Source organism: Schistocerca serialis, chromosome 2, assembly GCF_023864345.2.
Source record: "Schistocerca serialis cubense isolate TAMUIC-IGC-003099 chromosome 2, iqSchSeri2.2, whole genome shotgun sequence".
Lineage (NCBI taxonomy): Eukaryota > Metazoa > Arthropoda > Insecta > Orthoptera > Acrididae > Schistocerca > Schistocerca serialis.
The window spans coordinates 222,466,750-222,484,020 of record NC_064639.1 but is presented as its reverse complement, the minus strand read 5'-3'; the positions used below and the strand labels follow the sequence as shown (position 1 = coordinate 222,484,020).

The window sequence follows — 17,271 nt, the reverse complement described above, 5'->3', positions numbered from 1 at the left end:
GCGTGGATAGTACAGTCTTAAGATATGAAATGGTTTTTTTTTTCAACATAAAAAGCTCCATAAATACGCCTACAAGGAAGTTACAATCTGTAACTGATTATGCTATCGAGAAAGAAAGCAATCGGACAAAAGTGGAGGATTCCAGAGTCTACACGGAAGCGAAATGTGGATCTGACCATTTACTACTTCGATGTGCAGTTTGGTTAGGTTAGGTTAGGTTAGTGGTGTTTAACGTCCCGTCGACAACGAGGTCATTAGAGACGGAGCGCAAGCTCGCGTTAGGGAAGGATGGGGAAGGAAATCGGCCGTGCCCTTTCAAAGGAATCATCCCGGCATTTGCCTGAAACGATTTAGGGAAATCACGGAAAACCTAAATCAGGATGGCTGGAGACGGGATTGAACCGTCGTCCTCCCGAATGCGAGTCCAGTGTGCTAACCACTGCGCCACCTCGCCCGGTTGCAGTTTGGTTTCCCTTTCAAAAACTAGTTGGTGCCTAAACAATTGTAATGAGAATGGAGAGAAGCTGGACCAACCGTAGCATATATAAGTTAAGTTTACTGCAGGATCCTTCTGTTGCCTCCTCTACAAGCTTAGATTGAGTGGGAAGCTAAGCTTAGATTGAGTGGGAAGCTACGTCAGCGTACAAGGCAACTGTGAGAACTATTAATAAAGCTGCCTTTGAAAGTCTAGGAGCAGTAGAGAACACATGTGGCAAATTTAAAAGTGATTGGCGGGAGGATGGTATTGCCGCAAAGGTGAAGGAGAAAACGGAGGAATATAACAGATAGCTTATGAGCAGTAGCACTGATGAGAGAAGTAGGTATGTAAGTCTGCGAGGAGAGGCAAAGAAAGCAGTAATTAGAGAAAAAATGCTATGTGGGACTTAAAATGTGAATAAATTAATAACTACATAGGAAATTCAAAGTCCAGAGAAGCATGGAAGGTGATAAATCATCCAAGAACAAATGACAGAAGTAATATAAATCTACAGCTAATACGCCTAGATAGATGGAAGACATACAATGAAGTATTGTTTAAAGGAGATCGATCCGAATTTCAGGATATTTGCTCCTTTGCAGGCAGCGAATGTGACACATAAATCCAGTAGACAACAACAGCGAAAGCGTAGGATACGATTAAACAATTGAAAAATGGCAGAGTACCAGGACTTGGACTTGTACATACGGAATTGTTGAAGGCCGGGCCAAAATTGTTATTTCAACACCTTGCAAAGCTTTTTAAACTCTCTCTTAGTGGTGAGGAGATCCCTGTCAAGTTTAAAGAAGGATTCATCACAAACATATTTGAAACAGACAGCAAAGATGAAGAGGTACCCCGCCCAGTTACATGCTGTACTGTTGTTACTATTAACGACTTATGAAAAAAATTTAGTGTACCCAGCTTAAAGCTATAAATGTTTCTTCCTTAATTTTCTTTCCCTTTCCTCCTGTGATGCCTAAGAATTAAACTCCACTCACAGGTAACGATGGACACCTCCACGATTCTCTATTGTTCTTAAAAGAAAACCTGATCTACAACAGTAATATCACTACTAGAATCGATAACAATGTTCACCATAGTGTCGTATGTCTTTCCTAAAAGTATTGGTTTCACATTACATTGCTCATTATGAAAGGAGCTCTCTCCCATTAGTTCGCCACATAATAATCTCTCTTCTCCTAAATTAACTACCCCTAAAAACTTGGGCCTGCAGCACTCTATTGCTGGTCTCTCGCTACGGCCCTTACAGGAAGGCCTTCGTCGTTTCCCACGTTTTTATGACGACTGTACACACGGGACATTCATCATTTACTGAATAAATATTTCTCTGTACGATGATTTCCCTTATTTCTCATAGTACGTTCATTTTTCTGAATATTACTTACGGGTATTTTTAATTGTCAATCTTGACTATGCGTGATCTTTCCGTCATCCCGCGAATCACCATTTCCTCTTCTAAATTATTCCCGATTAAACTTAGTTTTATCCTCCTCTCTAGACTTATTTAGAATGTATAATCAAGGTAATTAAGGATAGCATTATTCATATTCCTCTCTCTACCGATCATTTTTTTCTTTTACGTGAGTTGGCATACGAATAATTAACACCTTAATTAATAGCTTTTACTAGTGACTTCATCTAGAAATTTCATTCTCGTTAAGTGCCACTAAAAGCTTTTTCTGAAACCTCCACAATTTCTAATATATGGATTTTGATAGAGCAGTTCCAAGCCTAGCTTTTGTTGCTCGCATTCAGACCAATCCTTAAAAAGTCTACTAATCTCCCAAAGTGTGAAATCCTTTGCCCTGCAACACTCCCCATTAGACGGCCTCGTTTTCCAAATGACCTATAACGAAATTTATTTTCTTTCTGTCATGCCATGAACTATGTAACGCATCTTCAAACGTTTTTTGGAAAATAATAGGGCGCACTGAACCTTCTGGATTAAATGACGGGAAACGACTCGATAAACGGCTGCTGCTGTCCAATAAGGGACCTTCCCACCAGCCTATAGCAAGGGTTACAGTAACTCGTATAAGTAGGCTGTTTAGGTTTTTATATTGGTAACGACACGTAGTGCTCTGTGTGAATATCACTGGCTGTGCTATGTGCAGACTGTGGATGGTTGGCATTGTTGCAATATTCGCTACTGTAGTGTTGCGCAGTTGGAGGTGAGCCGCCAGCAGTGGTGGGTGTGGGGAGAGAGATGGTGCAGTTTTGAGAGGGGATGATCTGGACGTGTGTCCATCAGAGAAAGTAAATTTGTAAGACTGAATGTCATGAACTGATATATATATTATGACTTTTGAACACAAATTAAGGTAAATACATTGTTTGTTCTCTATCAAAAACTTTCATTTGCTGAATATGCCTATCAGTAGTTAGTGCCTTCAGTAGTTAGAATCTTTCATTTAGCTGGCTGGCGACCCTGTCTCTGATGGACACACGGCCAGATCATCCGCTCTCAAAACTCCGCATCTCTCTCCCCACATCCACCACTGCTGGCGGCTCACCTCCAACTGTGCAACGCTACGTGGTGTTCACATGCAACTGCACAACACCACAATAGCGAATATTACAACAATGCCAACCAGCCATAGACTGCACACAGCACAGCCAGTGATTTTCATACAGAGCGCTGCGTGGCGTTACCAATATAAAAACCTAAACAGCCTACTTACACTCGCTCACACAACTCTTCGTTGGAATTGCTGCACTTATCACTATTCATTCTACCTTCAGCACAGGTATGGTTAGCTACAAGCATGCTAACAATAGTGTAATCTTACACTAGGAACAGGGACAAAAAATGGCTCTGAGCACTATGAGAATTAATATCTGAGGTCATCAGTCCCCTAGAACTTAGAACTACTTAAACTTAACTAACCTAAGGACATCACACACACCCATGCCCGAGGCAGGATTCAAACCTGCGACCGTAACGGTCGCGCTGTTCCAGACTGTAGCGCCTAGAACCGCTCAGTCACCACGGCCGGACGAACAGGGACATTTAAATGCGTAAGTTTCTTACTTCACTCTGTTGATCATTATCGTTATGATTCGTTTGATTTTCTCCCCCCACTCTATGCCGAGTTACATTACTGAATTGTTTCAGTTTGCAATTTGGTTAGAATTATAGATTCTGTTTCTACTTGTTACTTAACTGAAATTACTGTTTCTTATGTAAACTCAAATTTACATCTTTAACAGATTTCACTAATTCTTACTGCATTAATACTTTCAGTTACTTCATTACATAACTCGTTTTTAGGTTCTTCTGAGTATCTAATACAATTTAAACTTAGATTTCATAAATCTTCCGCAGCCTTTTGAATCTCAATACGAAATTGTTCCTTCTCAGGTCGAGATCTACTGCTGTGAGTCTGTAGATGTTACTATACGACACCGTTTTGTTCATAAAATTCTGACTTAAGAGCTAAATTACTATTATCTAACTATTCTGATACTCGTGTGGTTATTTGCTCTGGTAAGCTGTTCCACCAGAGCTTAGTTAGTAGTCATTTGTTTATTGATCTGCTGAGACATCTACTGGAAATGAGCGTTTGGCGTCATTGGCCGGGAGACCCCTTACCGGGCAGGTCCGGCCGCCTTGGTGCAGGTTTTATTACATTCGACGCCACACTGGGCGACCTGCGCGCCGGATGTGGAGAAAATCCCCGACCAGCCGGGAATCGAACCCGGGCCCTTTAGGACGGCAGTCCGTCACGCTCACCATTGAGCTATCGGGCCTTGATTATTATCAGCTAAACGTTTCTCAAAACTAGACGTTTGTTCAGTAAGATTCGTCACGTGGTCGTTTATCTGCTCAGACATCTGAGTAGCAAGAGCATGATTACTGTCAACTAAACGCTCATCGAACCTAGATACCTGTTCCTTAATTTCCCTTTTCCATTCCCTATTTTCCTTCCGTAGTTCTCTTAAGAATCCATCTTAAATTATTAACCTTAAATACTTTCTAAATTCAAAACATGAAGTTTAAACAGATTTCATACAATATCCGCAAAAAGTCCTCTTAGACGCCTTTCAATAGGTCACTGAAAAATGTATGATCATATATATTACTCGTCGTTTTGAAAGCGACTCATCGTCATCTCTAATTATTACTGCTGAGACGGCCGTGGTGAAACCGTCGACTGCAACATGATACCTCCGATTCGTCGTAGCCGCTGCTCGTCCGACGAAGTGCTTACGGCTGCTGTGCGTTGATGGCTGAAGGTTGCAGTAGCTGCCACTTCACCCGCGTCTGCTGTTCGCAAATGCTGGTGGTGAAGACTCAAGACGCCTACAGCTACCGCAAATGTACTCGAAGTCAAATGCGCCCCCCGCGCCGACAGCGCACGCCGTCTGCTGGACTGCTCCTCGACAAATTAATTTGTTGCTGCGGAAGCGAGCAGTGTCTCACCTTCCACAGACTTCTCGTAGACTTTGCCTTTTCTCGACGACTCGTAACTCGGATATCTTCTCTATTTCTCTTGTAGCGAAGTCCTGAACATACTGATCGCCACGATGAGGTACCACGCCCCGTTAAATGCTGGATTACGACGTTGAGAATATGTCTCCTTTTGTAATATGCCGCACTTCTCTCATACAATCTTGACCGTGTGTATCGGAGTGGGACAAAGCCTCACTCGAAGTTTTTATCCTTGCTTGAGGATAAATTTACTTGGTAATTTTACTCCGTTTTGAGTTGATTATACCTCACACGATCGTTTTTCTGACCTAGAGAGAAGGGGAGGTTCAAACTGTCGCTTATAAAGTCTCTACCTGTATAATGTTACGTGAAAGAATGCAGCGTCGAGTTAGCAAAATTCTGGCTATCAGCTATATTGTTTAGCGCTGTTGCTTAACGGTTAACTCTCAATGTTCAGACACAGTTTATCGTAAATATTTATTCACTGTAACTTGATTAAACAGCGGTTTATGCCTTTAATTAATTTTGAAAGTAGCTTCTGATATGCTGCAATAGTCAAACTCTTGCGACACGAACGATAAAATTCTTGTACTTAGCTTATAAGAGATCGCTAATTACTCACTACATAGAACAAAAATTGACCTCAAGCACTTTTTGATAATTAAGATCTTCAATTATTTATCACAAAGCACTTTTGAAAATTCTGACTTATCACTTTTTGCCTTTCTGAAATTAATAATATCACTGTTATTAAGGCGCTTTCCTTCAGAACAGTCCCAGAATCAAGTTAATCAAGAATTAAATCTGCTTCAACTTTATGAATTGCATGATACGAAACTTTTCAGAAAACACAGTTTAATTATGAAAAATGTCTTTAGCAATTTCAGTAGGTCTCTATGTCACAATACATCTCAATATTGCCTTTCAACTTGAAGTTATTGCAGACACTTTAGCAAAGTCAATATTCAGAACAATAATTCTTCACTACCTCAGTGAAATAGACTTCGACGACAACAGAATTTTAACGATGAAGTGAGTGTTTTATTTTTCACAATACAACATTCAGTCATAAATGTTAACATACGTACAGTTCAGAAGTCTAACCAGAAGTCTTTATATTTTACAACATTTTTTGTGATACAGTTCTTGAAAAATTAATTCATAGAATTTTAACAATAGTGGAGCGATGTTCTCGCCGATAACAACCATCGGCTCTATCCGATGAAGGCCCCACACCGCCAGACTCTGACTCGGAAGAGTAGGGGGGGGGGAGGGGTAGTGGGGACACAGCTGGAACCTCTTGTCGGAAACCTTGCTCGAATACATGTGACAAACAAAAAAATAAACACATTTTAGTATGCACTTTTAACATAAACTGATGTAACCTCCCCACCGCAATTTTTAAAGAAAATATAGCAATACTTAATAGAAATGGGAGCCAAGTGTAACCTCCCCACAAAAATTTTAAAAGAAAATGGACGATACTAATTAGAAATGCTGATGGACATGGCTCTATGCGTAACCTGCCCACAATGAAATGTATTGACAATGGCAACAAAAATGTGAAATACGCAATCTGACTCAAATATAAATCCTTCAAAAAATTAAAGTCCATTCAGTGACAGGAAAATTCAATTAAACCGAAATATCGGTCTTTGGCCCTGTGTATAACAATCAGAATTAAAGTCTTACCTCAGAATAAATGGATGTCACATATCTGCTCTTGTTGTTGCGCACCGCTTGGAGGAACTGCATTGCAAATAATAATATTCTCTTTTTTTTTGTGATTTTAGTGGAATTTTTCTTCAAAAGAAGTGGAATGAAATGGGAAGTGCAACGAAATCTTGAGTTCAATAAAAAATTAAATTTTTGAGAAAATGCTTTTGAAATAAAAAATTATTATTGGGAGACTTGTTGGAGAATAATTACAATAAATAAATTTTTCATTATCTGATGATTATATTAATTACCAATATACCTTACTCCTCATCTTGACCAGTGTTGCCGACCGCCTACATCACACAACCGCCCTGGGCTGCTACTACTGACCGACCGCTCTGCATGACGACTACAGACTGAGTACTGCTCTCAACTAGACAGAGCTACAGACTCGCAACGACTGACTTGACCGACTCGCAACGACAGACTGACTGAGAACCGCTCGCAACACTCGCGCGGTCAAGCGCATACTCTCTGGTCACAGATGCTACAATGCCTCGCCATCGCTGCTGCGTTACATACGTGTTTCATAACCCTCCACTGGGGGGGCAAAAATTTGGCAGCGATGGTGAGTCATTTGGACTTGCCAAGCGCGGCAAAATTTTTCTTTAATTAACAAAATTCTACAACTTACAGAATATTTAAATGTTGTGCACACGCACTAAGTACAAAATATATCAGACAAAGACAAAATGTGAGTACAAAACATAGTAGCAAATCAGAAAAGTATATACAAATTATTTGACAGATAAAGTGCACAGGCACTGAAAAAATTCTTTAGCATATTCAGAACAAATAAACAGACTGGCAAGAATAATTAGATGTAGTACATAAAGTATATGTTGTGCACACGCACTAAGTACAAAATATATCAGACAAAGACAAAATGTGAGTACAAAACATAGTAGCAAATCAGAAAAGTATATACAAATTATTTGACAGATAAAGTGCACAGGCACTGAAAAAATTCTTTAGCATATTCAGAACAAATAAACAGACTGGCAAAAAATATTATGTTGACAAGTGACATAAGTGTACTCGCATTGGAGTTCAGCGAATCGAAAAATGTATAACCTATGAACATAAATGATGTTACCAAAAAAATTTTTTCTTTATGTGACAAGAATCAGGATAGGAAAGGGAAGGATTGCATCATGGTTGTAGCACTTTAGATTGCACACAGCTGCTCTGAAAGTCCATATCTTTCCACAGAAGTACAACACCAAGTGACACAACTTGAAGATCTTTTCCCATCAGAATTTATCAGTGTAGCAAAGACACTGAACTGTCGTAGTAATGTTCCATGTTTTCATTTTGGCAGTACATTAGGTACACCAAACAGTGGGACCATAATAACGTCTTCATTGCTCACGGTGGTGGACAGCATGTCGTGTCAACACCACACTCTTACAAGGCACACCAACGTAGAATTAGTGCAAAACCAAAGATAGTGCTCCATGATCACTAGGATAAACAGGACAAATGGACATTGCAGTAATTCAGGGTAGTTAGCTTATGAGGAGAAGGACATTATGTCACATAATATTGACAATTACAGACTTAATTAGTAGTTTGTGGCATTCATAGCCCAGTTATTGAACATTTCTGTACCAAGTATGTAGTATTACAGAAAAATGTTCATTAATTGTTGTACATAGAATCAGTAGCCTTCTTTTCCTGGTTACAAAGCATTATGAAATAATCGCATTCTTTTCAGTTACAGAGTATAATCAAGAATCATTAACCTTCTCCTAATTACAGTTAATTAATCATTTGTCATTCCAATAATCATTAGCCTTTGCCTAATTACAGTTAATTAATCATTTGTCGTTAATTAATCATTTGTCTAATTACAGTTAATTAATCATTTGTCTAATTACCGTTAATTAATCATTTGTCGTTAATTAATCATTTGTCTAATTACAGTTAATTAATTGATCATTTGTCATTTCAATATAGTAAGAATTATTAGCCTTAATTAATTACAAAGCATTATTAAACAGTACCATAGTTAATTAATTATGTGTCATTCCAATCTATTAAGAATCATTAGTCTTTTCCTAATTACAAAGCATTATGAAACAGTCACATTCATTTCCAACAACAAAGTATGGCATCGTTAATTAATCATTTGAAATTCCAATATATTAAGAATTATTAGCCTTCTCCTAATTACAAAGCATTATTAAACAGTCACATCCATTTCAAATTACAAAGTATCAACATTGGAAACAAGAGCTAATCAATGGCATAATTAATAACAATTCGTGGAGTGACATTAATTATTGGCACTCAGTGGCCAGCAAGTAGTGAATAAAATCATCATTCAGTATTATTCAGATTATTACGAAGTCATTATTAAAAATCAGTTAATTACAGTCATAGCATTAATAATCATGGGCATTACAAGTACTCATTACAATAAACAGTGTTCCTCATTCAGTAGTATTCAGATCATTACAAAGGCATTATTAAAATCAGTTAATTACAGTCAAATCATTAGTAATCACAAGCATTATAAGTGGTAACATTACAATAAACAGTGTTCCTCCTTCAGTAGTATTCAGACCATTACAAAGTCATTATTAAAATCAGTTAATTACAGGCAAATCATTAATAATCACAGGCATTATACGTAGTATCATTATAATAGACAGTGGCAGTTATTAGCTAGTGACAAAGCATTATTTTGAATATAGTCTCATTAAGAGGTCATTACTCAAGTGACATGCTATTCAGAGTTGATCAGTATTATTCAGAATTTTCTCAAACTGGTATCACTATTTGGGACTGTTAATACATTTTATATTTTTTTTTTTTTTTTTTTTTTTTTGTTAGCAATGCATTGCGTTGGGATCGATAATTAATTGCTGAAACATAACACTATTTGTTTTTGACCTATTGCTGCAAATGAGGATAGGTAACGTCATTCGTCATGAGTCAGCTGTAGCAAGGTTATGTAACAAGGCAGTACATGTGATCACATTTATAAATGATAAACACAAATGGGTAAAAAATATAAAAATGCAAGTACTAGAACAGGTATAATAAGTAACAGGTTTAGTAAGTGTCATGAAAAACTTCTCCTGGAAAAAATACAAAAACGGATTATTGACCTGAAAGAAGAAACGCACACTATGCTGAAAAGTAGTGAACTTCGAATTAACAGGCAGTGAAGTGTGTATAAAAATGTGTTCCATAGCTGTCCTTTCCAAAACTTTCAGTCATCCTACTATGCAATGTAACACCTGCTGTCAAAGCAAACTGCAACAAATACTTAAATAACTACGTAGCATAAATACATTACTTCAACATTATCCTCATCTGTAAAGAAAAAAAACTTCATTATCCATATCATCATAACTTCACCATTATCATCACCTGTAAAGAAAAACTTCATTATTCATAATACCATTTCCTTCATCATTATTCATCAGTATTCACTATCATCTGCAAAAAATCACTTCATTACTCATTACATAACTATTCCTTATCTCTAGCATATTTCATCACTAAAACTAAGATGTGTAGTTCTCTCTGACAGCCTGCATCAATCACCTTGTATTCTGAAAAAAAAATTAGTTAAGACTGCTATTCTGTGATGAGTATAGTATATTCGTGTTAATGTTTGTTAATCCTGATCCATTTACTCTTCCTCATAAAGTTATCGCATCTCCTTTCGTTTATTCCGCAGGTGAAATTCCCATTTATGTTAAATTTATTTCTTAGAATCATCATTCCTTTCTGAAATTGATGAACAGAGATTAATGTCTTGCATTTAAATCATATACCCACTAAATAATGACTGGTTTATGGTAACATAATTAACCCTACAGCATAACATGACAGAAAACGTAATATGTCAAAAACATTGACAGTGTTCAAATGCAAAAATATACCCAGAATAATACAATGCAGCAGCAAAAAAGAATGTGAAACAGTCACGATGTTGAGATGTCATAAGGCAAAAAAAATGTCAAAGTCGACTGGTGTGTGTTATATCTTAACTATTTCATAGTGCATACAAACAAAACTGGAGTATAATCATACACACAAAAAAAGTGGAAAATGTGCACGGTCTGATGTGTAACGACAAGAAAAGCGACCTGCTAACCTTACCTTGCCGGGCACTTGCCAAGAAAAAATACGATAATCATCAATAATTAGTCACGTGAAATAATTGCATTAGTAAATGGCATCATAGTGTGTTGAATCATACAGTGGTTTCACTCAATAAACGGTTTAATGTTTGATATATGGTGATTGCCTTTCGATTTTCTGGTTCTCAAAGTTTCGACGTGTACAACATTGGGGTGAGGGATGCTGCGAATCCGATACGGACCTGCGTATAGAAGTTCAAATTTACTGCACTTACCTTTTAATTTGCTGGATAAATAGTGTGTACGTACTAATATCTTCTGTCCAACGTGAAAGTCTCGGCGTTTACAAACCCGTTTTTGCTGTCTTCTCCGGCGCTCTGCGGCACGTTTGATGTTCTTCAGCGCAATGTCAATTATTTCGTGGTGTCGTAGGCGACGACTTTTGGGAAATTCTATTAATTCTTTAATTTTGTTCGGTGGTTCAACGTTTTTCAGTATAACAGTCGGAGATAGCATAGTGGATTCATTTGGAATGGAATTAATTACATCTTGGAATGAGAGTATGTGTGTATCCCAATCAATATGTCTTTTGTGGCAGTATATTCTACACAGTTTACCAATTTCCTTCATTAATCTTTCACAGGGGTTCGAAGAAGCATGGTACTTGGATATATAAATCGGAGAAATGTTTCTGGCTCGTAACATGCGTGTCCATACGCTACTACGAAATTGAGATCCATTGTCAGAAATTACTTTCATTACATGCCCTACATGAGATAGAAAATGTTTTATAAATGCATTTGAAACAGTTTTAGCAGTAGCTTTGCGTAATGGAGTGAAAGTAACAAATTTTGAAGTGAGCTCAACAGCGACAAATATGTAGCAAAAACCTCTGTTAGTTCTGGGAATCGGACCAAAAATATCTACAGCGGCCATGTGTCTTAATTTAACAGGTATAATGGGATATAACGGAGGAATATGTGAAGTGGTGTCTGATTTAGCTTTCTGGCAAATTTTACAAGACGCTAACACTCGTCGTATACGTTTTTCCATGTTAGTAAAATAACAGTTCTGTCTCAGTATAAGAAAACATTTTCGTGCTCCGTAATGTGCGTAACTTAAATGAGTGTACCAAATTAATTTGTTGACCAGTTCGTCAGGAATGCATAATAACCAATTGTTGCTGTCAGGATGAGAGCGGCGAAACAGAACGTCATTGCGTACAGTGTAGTGGTTCCTGATCGTAACATTTTTCCTATCTTGCCAAAGGTGTTTAATTTCTTTCCACACATTGTCCTTATTTTGCTCTTGCGCTATGTCCTGTAGTGACGATGAAATAAAGTTTTCAAATGCGACTTGCTGAATGTACATGACACTGAAATTTGTTTTGCAGAAGTTGGTTGCGATGTCTTGCTGATTGTTGCCGAGAGAACGCGATAGTGCGTCTGCTATAACATTTTGTGTGCCGGGAATATGAGCAATCGTAAAATTAAATTCTTGTAAATATAGTTTCCATCTACTTAATCTGTCGTGAGTAAATTTAGCTGAAAGCAAAAATTGTATAGCTCTATGGTCTGTGTAAACGGTGGTATGTCTGCCATAAAGAAAGTGCCTAAATCTCATAAAAGCCCATACAACACATAATGTTTCAAGTTCTGTAACGGAATAATTTCGCTCAGCAGGTGACAGAATGCGGCTTGCAAATGCGATGTTTTTAATTACTGTAGAACCATCTTCTTCAATTTCCTGAAAAATGTGTACGCCTAAAGCGGTATTGGAACTGTCAGTGGCAATGGAAAAATTTCTACTAAGATCTGGGTGCGATAAAAGTGGTGCATTCAACAGAGCATGTTTCAAATAACGTTCTCGTGAGCAAAATTCTGCGTGTCAAAAGTAATGTTTACGTTACTGTAATATGCAATCTGTGCTGTATCCGGTTAAAATCTATCGTACGTGTTATTATTTACGGGAGAATGTTGTGGCATATCCACTATATGAACTGTTCTGTTATTTCTTATTGACGTGTTACGCTATAGATGACACCTATTGTCTGTTTCATTCGTGATAATACGTTGTTGCTAATGTTCTTGCTGCTCATAATATCGACTGTTATTAAATGTACGCTGAAAATTGTGCTCGTTATTTTTACGTCTGTCAAGATAGTAATTTCTATACGGCGTATTGCTATGCGAGTTGAAATAGTGTGTTGTCTGTACGTAGTTATTTCTTTGCTGCCATGCGTTACTATTTGTTGGAGCTGGGACTATACGTGCACGCGGCGAAACATTAAAGTTTGGTTGACCTTGCAGACTGCATTGTTGGTTAGGTACGCTAAGCGGCTGACTTTCATGCTGTTGCGGTGAAAAACGTCTATTGTTACAAAAAAAATGTGGTTCCGATTGCTCAAAATTTTTACACATACTGGTGATTACGATTTTATCTGTTATAAAAATTCTCGTGATTCTGGAGTGCCTAATGAAAATTGTCACATTCGGTAAAAGTTTGTCACATCGGGTATTCATTACATATTTCTTAATACTAGATAGAGCAATAGTTAAAGAGCAGTTTTGATAGATATAAAGGATAGTAGAAGAGAAGGCAGCAGTGCAGAAAACTAAAGATGAAACAGCACTACTACAGCTCGGGGCCCTATGCTCGCTACGGCACATATTCATTAAAGCGTAATGAATCCCCTGAGGTCTATTACGCACTGCAAATAAATTTTAGCTTTTGTGTTACAGGCAATAGCGGTAAAATTCCAAAGGCAAATTGTTGTATCCGTGCTAATTCAAATTTCCTCATTACAGGCAATGCTGATGAAAATGCAATAGCAAATTGTCGCATCTGGTTCAAAGCTAGTTTCTGCATTACAGGTAATAGCGTTGAAAGTACAAAGGTAAATTGTCGTATACAGTGCAAAGCGTGTACCTGTGTTCCATCATTATTAAATTCTTTACATTTTCTTGCAAATGCAAATTGCTCGAAATCTACGTTCTCGTCACTCAGTTTGATAACACGTTCAGGTTTGTGTGTGGATCTGTTCGTCTGTGTCATTTCGGATTTCAAGTTGCGTAGTTGCTGTAAATTGCTCACATTATACACGCTGCGCGAGTCTGACAAATGTTCGCAAAGTAGCGGATTCTGTGACGTATTGGTGACTGAAATAGTTTTCAACTCTGTTACTGTAACACTTTCGTCAATTTGGTTGATCTGTCGTGCAAATTTCTCGTCATCTTCCGTATTCGGAGTGTGTGAAACTTCCACTGACTTTAAATTAATTTCGTCGCGAATCTGTACTTCGTTTTTAGGGCATTCTTCAGTGATTGCATTAATTTCGTGTATCACTGTTGCGTTTGCTGAACATTGTTCAGTGACTGCATTAACTTCGTCTTTATGTGATTCTGTTGTGCCTACACGTGTGCTATTTAATCCTTGTGCAACAGTGCCAACTTCTTTATTACTGTTTTTAGCACAAGCCTCAGTATCCTCACGTAATTGTTCTTTAATGTCCTGGCATTGCACGGTAATAGCTGTATTCTCTTCACTAACTTGTCTGCTCCGTTCGTTAAGGTTGTCTTGTTTTTCGTTCGTCAGTTTGAAACTTTCATTAATTGTTTCGCTAAGTTGTTTGTAATGGTTGTCGACACTTTCATTTAGTTGTTTGAAATAATTATTCATCATTTCATTCCGCTGTTTGTACTGTTCCCTAAGTTGTTTGAAATTTTCACTCTGTTTGTCTAATTTTTCATTTAAGTGTTGTTTGAGTTTTTCATTATCTTGTTTGATATCTACACCAAGATCGTTCTTAAACTGTAGCATTATTGTCATAAATTGATCCAAACTTAAAGTAGCTGTTGCATTCTCAGTACTGTTTAATGGTGTACCTGCAGTTGTCGCGCTTTGTGTGACCATTTGGTCATTTTGCAACTTACAAAAAGGATTATCAGTCGGATGTACACTGTCAGACATTATTTCGGAATTAAATGGATCCGTCATACTCTCACTACACTGATCATTTTCATTCGAAAAATTCGTCTGTACATTACTTGGATTTTCTAAATCGGGTGTGTTAAACTCGGCAGCGCTCATTACCATAGAGCATTCTGCGTCATCAATTGTCGTCAAGTTAACAGACGAGACAATTGAGTTCGTTTGTTCATCATTAAGGTGAAAGTCATCTTTAGTGGTTGGAATGCACTGATTGTTAGTGAACGCAGGATTGTCATCATTACGTTGCGTATCACAATTACTATCGGTCACGTTGTTTAAGTCGGTAATTTCATTCACAATACTTCGCGATACACTATTCACAGTCTTTCGCGGCATTTTTACAATAGTCAAAATTTTTCACAAAACAAACCAACACAATGCAAAAGCAACACACAAATACAACAAAGCAACAAATTGCCGTTGACCTGTAGAGAGAAAGTCACAAGATTAATAAAAGCGTAGCGCCAAATCCTAATTATACTTAAGCAAATAAGAGCAGATATCTGACTGTTGCTCAAAAGACTCTCAACGAAATACGATCCTGGACTGGGTGTCGCCAAGTGTAACCTCCCCACCGCAATTTTTAAAGAAAATATAGCAATACTTAATAGAAATGGGAGCCAAGTGTAACCTCCCCACAAAAATTTTAAAAGAAAATGGACGATACTAATTAGAAATGCTGATGGACATGGCTCTATGCGTAACCTGCCCACAATGAAATGTATTGACAATGGCAACAAAAATGTGAAATACGCAATCTGACTCAAATATAAATCCTTCAAAAAATTAAAGTCCATTCAGTGACAAGAAAATTCAATTAAACCGAAATATCGGTCTTTGGCCCTGTGTATAACAATCAGAATTAAAGTCTTACCTCAGAATAAATGGATGTCACATATCTGCTCTTGTTGTTGCGCACCGCTTGGAGGAACTGCATTGCAAATAATAATATTCTCTTTTTTTTGTGATTTTAGTGGAATTTTTCTTCAAAAGAAGTGGAATGAAATGGGAAGTGCAACGAAATCTTGAGTTCAATAAAAAATTAAATTTTTGAGAAAATGCTTTTGAAATAAAAAATTATTATTGGGAGACTTGTTGGAGAATAATTACAATAAATAAATTTTTCATTATCTAATGATTATATTAATTACCAATATACCTTACTCCTCATCTTGACCAGTGTTGCCGACCGCCTACATCACACAACCGCCCTGGGCTGCTACTACTGACCGACCGCTCTGCATGACGACTACAGACTGAGTACTGCTCTCAACTAGACAGAGCTACAGACTCGCAACGACTGACTTGACCGACTCGCAACGACAGACTGACTGAGAACCGCTCGCAACACTCGCGCGGTCAAGCGCATACTCTCTGGTCACAGATGCTACAATGCCTCGCCATCGCTGCTGCGTTACATACGTGTTTCACTGATTACAAAAATTATTCATATAAACAATGCTTACCTGAGTTCGCTTAAGCATAGAAGTATGGACACTGCGCGACCAAATTAGCGCACTACGATGACTGCACAAATTATCGAGGCATCACAGTTCTAAGTTGTATGTCGACACTATATGGTAATATCCTTAGAACTGAAAGATAAATTGAGGAAGTAGAAGAACAAAATCGCTTCTGGGCAAGGAGGGCTTGTCTGGTTGGTTGGTTGGTTGGTTTGGGGAAGGAGACCAGACAGCGTGGTCATCGGTCTGATCGGATTAGGGAAGGAAGTCGGCCGTGCCCTTTCAGAGGAACCATCCCGGCATTTGCCTGGAGTGATTTAGGGAAATCACGCTTGTCTGGTTGATAATTGCAACATTGATGATTGACAAGAGAATCGCACATAACTTGCAGACACACATGACTTTTATAGATTTAGTAAAGGCCTACAATAATAAACCACTTTCTGGGATGTGGGAAGCAATGAATAATCAGAACATTCATAAATGTTATGTAGAAGCCGTTAGAAAGCTGTATTCGGATGATATTTGTCGTGTTAAAGTTGGGACGTTACTTGGTTAGCAAACGACTGAGACATATGATGCTTAGCGCGTACTCTCTTTAAGATGTTTTTGAACGAAGCTCTGAAGAATTAAAAAACGATGATGACATCCTGTTCTCTCTAAAATTCGCCATCGATTAGGTCATTTTGCCGAGGAAGGAGATGCGTCTTGTATGTTGTTGTTGTGGCCTTCAATCCGAGGACTGGTTTGATGCAGCTCTCCATGCTGCTCTGTCCCGTGCGAGCCTCTCCATCTCCGAATAACTACTGCAACCTACATCCTTCTGAGTCTGCTTACTGTATTCATTTCCTGATCGCCCTCTACGATTTTTACCCCCCACACTACCCTCAAATACTGAATTGGTGATACCTTAATGTCTCAGAATGTGTCCTATCAACCGATCCCTTCTTTATATCAAATTATGCCACAGATATCGTATTTCCCAGTTCTGTTCAGCACCTCCTCATTAGTTACGTGATCTACCCATCTAATCTTCAGTATTCTTCTGTAGCACCACATTTCGAA

General features: G+C 38.0%; 1 non-coding gene across 1 annotated transcript; it reads right to left on the bottom strand.

Annotated features, from left to right (window-relative positions):
• Positions 1-381: 381 nt before the first annotated feature.
• Trnaa-cgc (transfer RNA alanine (anticodon CGC)) lies at positions 382-454 on the bottom strand. The gene has a single exon. It is a non-coding gene; the product is annotated as a tRNA-Ala (tRNA).
• Between the last annotated feature and the right edge of the window lie 16,817 nt (positions 455-17,271).